Here is a 9,269-nt window from a genome sequence, read left to right as displayed (position 1 = left end):
AGACGATGCACCAGAGACCTCCGCAACTGCCCAATAATGCTGCCGGAGTGTTGGCCACCATTGCTGGAGGAACAGCTGGGGGAGGAGACACCAGCTCACAACGCAAGCGACGTCTAAAAGCTGTCATGACAGTTAATAATCATGGGCAACCTTCTATGTCTCGTCCCAATTGTCAATCAATTAATTTTGACGATGATGATTACGGTGATATCATTCTTGACCATAATGGTCCATTGGTAATTTCAGCTTGCATGGCAAATCTCCAGGTATAACGCATTTTGATTGATAGTGGTAGTTCTGCTGATATAATTTTTTGGGATGCCTTTCGCACAATGAATATGCCAGAAAAATATTTAATCCCTGGATGTACAGACTTGCTTGGTTTTTCTGGCGAATGCGTACAACCTAAAGGTATCATTGAAATATTGGTAACTTTTGGGACTATGTCTCTTGGACGAACCATTAAGGGGTGTAATTCTGGGGTGTCCAACCATTGGCGCTTTGGGCACAATCATATCCATGCCGCATCTTTTAATGAAGTTCATAGATCCTACTAGTACTATCATTTCCATTAGAGGTGACCAGAGGGCAGTGCGTAGTTGTTATAATACCAGTTTAAAGGTGAACAATAAATCTGCCACTCATCAAGATACTAAAGGCAAAACTTCTATCAATATGATAGATTTAGACATGCACGAGGATTTGCGCAATGTGCGGCCACAACCTGATGGTGAGTTAGAAGATCTTCAACTGGCCCACTCCCGGGGAACGTTACCAAAATTGGTCGACACATGCAGGAGTGGGACAAAATTTATTGATAGCAGTATTGTTAAAAAACAAAGATTTATTCGCTTGAACAGTTGCTGACATTCCAGGGGTAGATCCAGATGTAATTTTCCACCACCTTACTATTAATCCGCAAGCAAAACCAATTGCGCATAAGTAACGCAAAATCTCTCCTGAAAAATAGAAGGTGGTTGATGATGAGGTGACGAAGTTGCTAGACGCTGGGGTCATTAGAGAAATCATGTATTCTACGTGGCTTTCAAATGTCGTTTTGGTCACGAAAGCCAATGGCGAATGTGCACGAATTATACAGATCTTAATAAGCACTGTCCAAAGGACTTTTACCCTCTTCCAACTGTTGACAAGTTAGTTGATAATTCAGCGGGATATCAGATTCTTTCTTTTATGGATGCTTATTCAGGGTATAACCAAATTCCAATGTTCAAACACGATGAAGAAGCCAATGCTTTTATTACAGAAAAGGCCATGTATTGTTACAACATGATGCCTTTTGGTCTTAAAAACCCTGGCGCAACATATCAGCGTATGATGAATAAAGTATTCAGTTAACAAATTGGTCAAATGTTGGAGGTTTATATTGATGATATGATTGTTAAGACTACAACAATCTCACAACATCCACATGATTTAGAGAAGATGTTTCAGCAATTGCGCAAATATAAGCTACGACTTAATCCAGCAAAATGCGCATTTGGAGTCCCAGCTGGAAAATTCTTGGGATTCATGTTAACACACTGGGGAATAGAGGAAAATCCTGACAAATGTAGAGCAATTCTTGACATGACCAGTGCGCAGAATATCAAAGAGTCCCAACAATTGACTGGACGAATAACAGCTCTGACTAGATTCTTGTCTGCTTCGGCACAAAAATCTTTACCCATGTTTAAACTATTGCGTAAGAAAACCACTTTTGATTGGACACCAGAATGCGAAGAAGGATTTATCGCGATAAAGAAGCACTTGGCTAATCCTCCAGTCTTGGTAAGGCCACAACCTGATGAACCATTAGTGCTTTATCTTTCTATTAGCCATAAGGCCATCAACGCGGTATTATTGCGCAAAGACGCCAATGGTCAACAACCAATTTATTTCATCAGTAAAGCCCTTCAAGGACCGGAATTGCACTACCAATAGATTGAGAAGGTCGCATTTGCACTCATCGTAACATCTCGTAGGTTGCATCATTATTTCCAAGGACACTCGATTAAAGTCAGAATTAACCAACCCCTTAGACAGATCTTACGTCAACCTGATCTTGCAAAATGAATGATCACTTGGTCTATTGAATTATCAGAATATGACATCATTTATGAATCGCGTCAAGCGATCAAAGCTTAAGTGTTAGCTGATTTCCTTGTTGAAATGACGCATTCAAAAGTCGCACAATCGGAAGGTGACTTGAGTTATTGTTGATGGATCTTCTAATCTTAAAGGAAGTGGTACTGGAGTTATTGTTGAAAGTCCTCAAGGCATCACTGTGGAACACTCTATCCAATTTGGCTTTAAGGCTTCTAATAATCAAGCAGAATATGAGGCAGTCTTAGCAGGATTGGCAATGGCAAAGGACCTAGCGCAACAACCTAAAATGCATTTGAATTTGATTCAAATCAATTTGTATTCTTTCTCACTTCTCACACATGAATGCATGCTTCTAGCATCATTATTACAGTGTTCCACGTGTGTGAGACTTGTATGCATGAGTTTATGTTCTTAAATGCAAACTAGAGAGATATAGCTCAATAAACTCAACTTCATACAACCTAAGACTCTAAAAGTACATGACACTTAATTAAAATACAAGTCTTCAATTACCTTCAAGTGTCTTCATCCTTTGAGTCTTCTAGGTCCTTTCTTCACTTTTACATGTTGCCTGGGTCTTCTACTATCATTTGGGACTTGTTGCACTTCCATCTAACTTGTGCATTCATGTTGAGCTTATTAGTGCTTTGTAATATCAAAACTTCAAATATATAGGCTTAGAAACCTATGGTTCAACAACGGCTACAGACATTAGCTGCTCAGAGCATTACTACTCCCCTTTATGACCAATGACCAGAGGATAAACACCTACTTGCCACTGCATCTACAAAGGTTTAGCCTAACTATAAATATCCCGCTCAGGGAATAGCCCGTGGAAACTACTATTGTCCACTAATAGGAATGAATACTGTCATACCAAGGCGGCATAATGAAGATGTTTATCTGCTATATACAGAGGCATTAAGCCTATATATGATCATCTTCCCATCAATAACTTGAATACCTTGAATACATATTGACTTGAGCGTCAAAGTAACTTACAGGTATCTCCCCTAGTCTTCTCCAACCATTCTAAACATTTGTTCCAGTCTAAGCATCTCGCTAGTGAACCAAACATCTCGCGAATAGATACCAACCCAAGCCTAGACTCAGACATTATAGGCTTAACCGTGTATGATGATCTAGCCCAATCATTATTGGACTGATTAGAATCCTTGTCACTATACATCACCAGTTACCCACCAAAACCATGATAATTGTATGGATATTATTTTTCTCATATTACATGATAGAGAAATCTTCTCATGCACACACAAAGTACAATGTGGGTCCCACTAAATAGAGAAGAGAGCAAAACACAAAGTGGGACCCATATTACACTTTGTGTGTGCATGAAAGGATTTCTCTCTCATGTAACATGAGAAAAATAATACCTTATTTGTATATACTCAAATGTATATCGATAATAAATAGAAACCTTAGGTTATTACACAATGGGATCACATGTCTAACCTTGGCCTGCCACCTCTGATGATGTTGAGTTCTCAAGAGCTCACCCACATATTGCATCCCAAGAGATGAACCAACGACAAACTAACATGCAAAATCTACCTTTGGGACAGTCATTCTCTTTGGTGACATTCTCAACATTTTGGAAAGGGGGAATAGATCACATAATATTTCATCAGAATAAAAAGTAAAATTTGTAAATAGAATTTTAAAATAAAGGTATAATTGAAAAAAAATAGATTTCTAAAAAAGTTGACATAAATATATAAAGGGAAAAATATTTCTCTTGTCACAGGAGATAAAGTAATCTCTTGCAACCCTAAAACTAGGTCTTTTTTAGGGTTCAGAGAATTAATGAAGGGTGTTTTGATAATTTTATTTGTTTTTTATTACATGAATTTTATCAAAACATCATTCATTAATTTCCCTAACCCTCAAAACGACACAGTTTTAGGGTTGTAGGAGATAATTTTAACTCATGTGAGAGGATAAACAATAAACTTATATATATATATTGAAGATATTTCAATCGGTTCATTGTTTCGCACTTAGTTCGATTCGGGGCAGGTCTCGATATTAAGATCTTAAATCCCTCCAAAAGATGGTAATAGGGAGGATCGAATGCATGCTCTCACCCCCACCTGCTCAGTTTTCTAGCGCCAACTGAGCTACCATCATTTGATAATAATGTTATATATAAAAAGAGATATCATCTTCTCATGTAGTAGGAGAGAGTGGCATCTCCGGTTGTAAGCTCAATGTTCTGGCGACCCCATATTTTTTATAAAAAAAAAAACATAACACGTATCTCAAAGAGTCAACAATTTTTTTTTCCTCTCCTACTTCAACAGAAGTGATATCCCAAATAAAAAAGCTTCTTATTTAATTCAATATAGAAAAATTCTACATATAATAAGAGTTTTTATAAAAAAAAATTTGGCTAAATTAATCATTTTAAAGAAAATTAAGGAAAATAGAAGCTAAATAAAACCAACCCAACACACCCTCCATCAACTATTTCTTCGTTAGATAGTTTTTTTTTTCAAAGAACTTATTTTGTGTTGAGGTAAAACCAATTGAATGTTGAAATTTTTGATGTTTATGCAAATGAATCATTGAATAAAAATTCTGATTAAGCTTATTTCCTATGAACTAAATATTGTACTCAAATACATTAAGGGGTATATTGGATTGGAATTTCAAAAGATTTTATTTGATTATATCTGGACAAAAAAATTCATTGATATTCAATTAGGATTTTAAAGGATTGAAAAAAAGTCATGTGGTATTCGATTAGGATTTTAAAAGATTATTATAGATTACGTCCAAATATATTGGTGAATAATCAGGATTTTAAACAAAGGAAAAACAATCTTATGATATTAAAAAATCTAACGATTTTAATGGATTTTCTATTGATGTGGATTTCATGAGACTTTTTAGTGAGAAATATAAATAGGATGCCCCTCCCACAATCTCACCCTATCCCCTAGAATTTCTTGAGATTTCTCTATTGCAGTGTCTTCTTTTTCTTTTGGCGAGTTGACTCGCTCGAAACCTGGTTTCGCCGTGGGAGCTTCGCCAAAGCTCAAAAACAGCAGATTTTTGTGCGATTTTTATCACAAAACAACACAGAAACAATAAACCAACAAGATTCTAATATAATTCATATTTTGACCGCATATTTTTGAGAGATTTTGGAAGTTTAAAAAATAATTTTTCAAACTATAAGCTGCGATTTTTCTTGGCACAAAAAGTGTGATTTTTATATTAAAAGCAACATAAAATAGTGGAAAAACAACAAGGAAACTAAAACCCTCAAACCGATTTTCGTTTGACATCAATTAAACAATATCAATTTAAAGAAAGTAACAATACCTTCATGAACGAAATTCCTTCGCTATAGGAAACAATTTCAAACAATTTTTGTGTCAATAGATAACTAAAAACTTGTTTTTCAAAAGCCCAAAAGCAATTTAAGATTTCAATGTATCGATTGAAAATAATTTGAGAAATTTTCTAAGGTTTCATTTAATAACACCCAGAAATTCAGATTCAAAATTTTCTTAGAATACTCAACGAAAACATGTATATAATATATGGTTAGAAAACTCTCATCACGTAGACCAAAAATCCCAAGGTTTCTAAGATCAATTGCAAAAAAATTCAAACGAAATTTTATCATGAACTTTAGGTTCGATATGTAAATTTAGAATTATTTTAATAAATAAAAAAATTTGGTCTTATAATCATATCGACATAGTTTTTTTTACCAATTAAAGAAGATAATTTTTAACCCATTGGTTAAACCAAGAGCAAAACAAGAAAATGCTAACGTGTGGAGGACTAATATAGCTTTAGATATGTGGAGAGCTATTGCTTAGTAATTTTGAATGTTTGTTAAAAATTATATTATATTTCACTGATTGAGAAAATTATATTAGGTTTTATTTTTTTAATAATATCATTGCATTTCTTTATTATTTTTTTATTGACTCTTGTAATTTTGAGTGTTTGTTAAAAATTAATATGATTTTTTAAAATTGTATAAATTCATATTGTCTTTTCAAATCTTATAAATCCTATTAAAATATTTTAAAATCCAATCTTATGAAATTTTGATTATAAAAAAAGTTTTTTTTTTAAAAAAAATCTTTAAAGTCCATCCAATTCTGAATAGTCTTTTAAAATCTATAAGATTTTTAATTTTAAAAAAATCTTTTAAAATCATAATCCAATACATCTCCTAAAATGGTTAAAGTGCCAAAGATTGTACTCACGGATGGAGTACTGAATTTTGTTACTTTAAAAATACATTTTTAATTACAAATAATTTAATATATATATATATATATATATATATAGGTAAAATTATTTTTGCAACCGCTTTCGTACAACAACGATAGATGTATGATTATGATTCTTCACAATTAGTGCTTTTATCCTTTGTATGGTTATGATTCCTCGCATTTAATGCTTTCAAGTATATATATGGCAAGTAATTGATTGTTGCACGTACAACAGCTGTAGAAATGTAAACCCCATATATATATATATAGGGTTCATCTGCAGTTATTGCAAATAAGTTATCTGTAGTAAGCCCAATGCGACGTCGTTTTGGGACAGAAAACATGATATTTTTGCAATTTTAATTTATTTCAGGGTTATTATAGTCTTTATAATTTTTTAAATTTTTAATCCCAAAACGAAGTCGTTTTAAAAGTAAATGCAGATAACTTATCTGCATTAACTGCAAAAATATTTTTCTAATATATATATATATATATATATATATCAACATCAACATCACCTTTATTCCAAATTAATTGAGGTCGGTGGTAGATGAACCCACATGAAAGGTACAAAACGGTTGTAAAAAAAACAGTAATGATATATATGTATATATATGTATATATATATATATATATATATATATATATATATATATATATATATATATATATAAAGGGGAAAGATATACTTACCACAAAAAAAGTTTACAACCTTTACAACCAACCTAATCACCGTTGATTTCTGTCAATCTAACGGCTATAATTTATGGAAAATTATTGGGTTGCATTTATTAATTAATTATTATTCTCAATAAATTAGAACCGTTAGATTGACGGAAATCAACAGTGATTAAGTTGGTTGTAAAAGTTGTAAACTTTTTTGGTGGTAAGTATATCTTGTCCCATAAATAACAGTAAAAAAGAAAGAGAAAAGAAGAAGTGGGGGAAATGAAGGGGAAAAGAACTAAAAAGGGACTATCTGGAACATAGGAATAACAATGGGTCTAACCCTCCACCATACTTATAGCTTTTCTCCATTCCGTTCTAAGACATACCGTCCGCCAATCTATATCCCACTCCATTAAATCTTGCTATATATATATATATATGTGTGGAAAAATGTTTGTCATTTTAAATGATATAAAGTTATGTCATTTTAAGAAAGAGATACAAACAAAATAAAAAAAATTTATTTTAAATTTAAATTAAAAAAAACCACCAACTTGTTGGGCTTCCTCTTTCAATGCTAAGCCCAAGCCCATTTGAGGGGTTTCCTAAAAACCCTAACCCTAATTTCCACCTCCTCTATATATACTCATTAGTTGTGGGTGGAGGCTAGATCAGATTTGAGAGGACAAATTTGAGAGAATTATTTGATTGTTTGAGCAAAAGCTTTATGCTTTGCATTTGAGAGATCTCTAGAGAGAGTTTGAGTGAAACATCTCTAGGGTAGTTTGATTATCACCATTGTTGGAGAGGTTGAGTTAACCACCACATTGGTGTATTTGATTCGTTGTAACCATTATTTTCATAGTGGATTTCTGATCTGGACTAGGTCCCGTGGGTTTTTACTTCTTCATAGGAGAAGGTTTTCCCACGTTAAATCTGGTTGTGTTCTTCTTCTCTCTCTCCTGTTTTCGTTTTGATTTTCCGCTGCGCTACCCGACCTGGTGAAGTTCAGGCCGAGGTATTGCCGAGATCCGAGATTAGGATCTTGTTGATTGACTTCCGCACTAAGGCTGCTTAGCCGAGCTTGAGGGAACCGAGTTTTCCCAACAGTGGTATCAGAGCCCGAGTTCAACGGGTTCTGAAGGAGACGAGATGGAGACCAGTGGCATAACTCATGATGGAGATATGTTCAAGTTGACCGCTGACAACTTCACTTATTGGAGACCGATGATGGAAGATCATCTCTACTGTAAAGATTTGCATGAGCCCATTATCCTTGATGAGAGACCGGCAGGCAAGACAGATAAGGAGTGGGAGATCCTGAGTCGGAAGGCGGTAGCCACGATCAGGAAATATATTGATAAAAGCCTCTTTGATCAAGTGTCTGAATTCACGAACGCGTATGAGTTGTGGACGAAGCTGGAGTCCATGATTCAGAAGAAAACTCCCAGGAACAAAGCACACCTGGTTTGCCGACTTGTTAAGCTTGAATACAAGGACGGCATGAGCATGATTGAACACCTGAACACCTACAAAGGTATTGTGAATCAGCTGTCAAAGGCTGATATGAAAATTGATGAAGAATTGCAGGCATTGCTGCTGTTGAGCTCGCTGCCAGAAAGATGGGATACTCTGGTGGTGACCCTGAATAACTCGACTCCAGATGGAAAATTGAAGATGGATGTCGTGACAGACAGCCTCCTGGGCGAAGAATCCAGGAGAAGAGAACAAGGTACTTTGAGTACATCTGAGGCCAACGTTGCTGAGAACAAAGGGAAATCCGACTCCCGCGGTAGAAGCAGAAGCCGAGGTAGCGGTCGTGACAGACGAGAAAAGTCCAGAGGTCGGTCAAAGCCGAAATATGAGTTGAAGTGCTTTTACAGTGGAAAGACAGGCCATAAGAAGCCAGACTGCTGGACCCTACAGAATGATGAGAAGAACAGCTCTGTGAAGCCGGATCAGATTATTCCCAAGAAGAGGGAAGACAAGAGCACCACTGCGGTGGCTGCCAACCCGAATGCCGAGATATTCCTCCTTGGTGAGGATAATTATTTGAATGTTGCATATGATGATTGCACCTGGATTGTTGACTCTGGTGCCTCCTTCCACGTTACTCCACACAAAGGTTTCTTCTCCTCTTATCGAGGTGGTGATTTTGGAGTCGTGAAGATGGGAAATCAGGTGACCAGCAAGGTTGTTGGTGTCGGTGATGTAACTCTGACCACAAATGTC

Source organism: Gastrolobium bilobum, unplaced genomic scaffold (genome assembly GCF_033153095.1).
Source record: "Gastrolobium bilobum isolate Gb01-03AN ecotype WA unplaced genomic scaffold, APGP_CSIRO_Gbil_v1 utg3997, whole genome shotgun sequence".
In the NCBI taxonomy this organism is placed as follows: domain Eukaryota; kingdom Viridiplantae; phylum Streptophyta; class Magnoliopsida; order Fabales; family Fabaceae; genus Gastrolobium; species Gastrolobium bilobum.
This window is presented reverse-complemented; position numbering follows the sequence as displayed.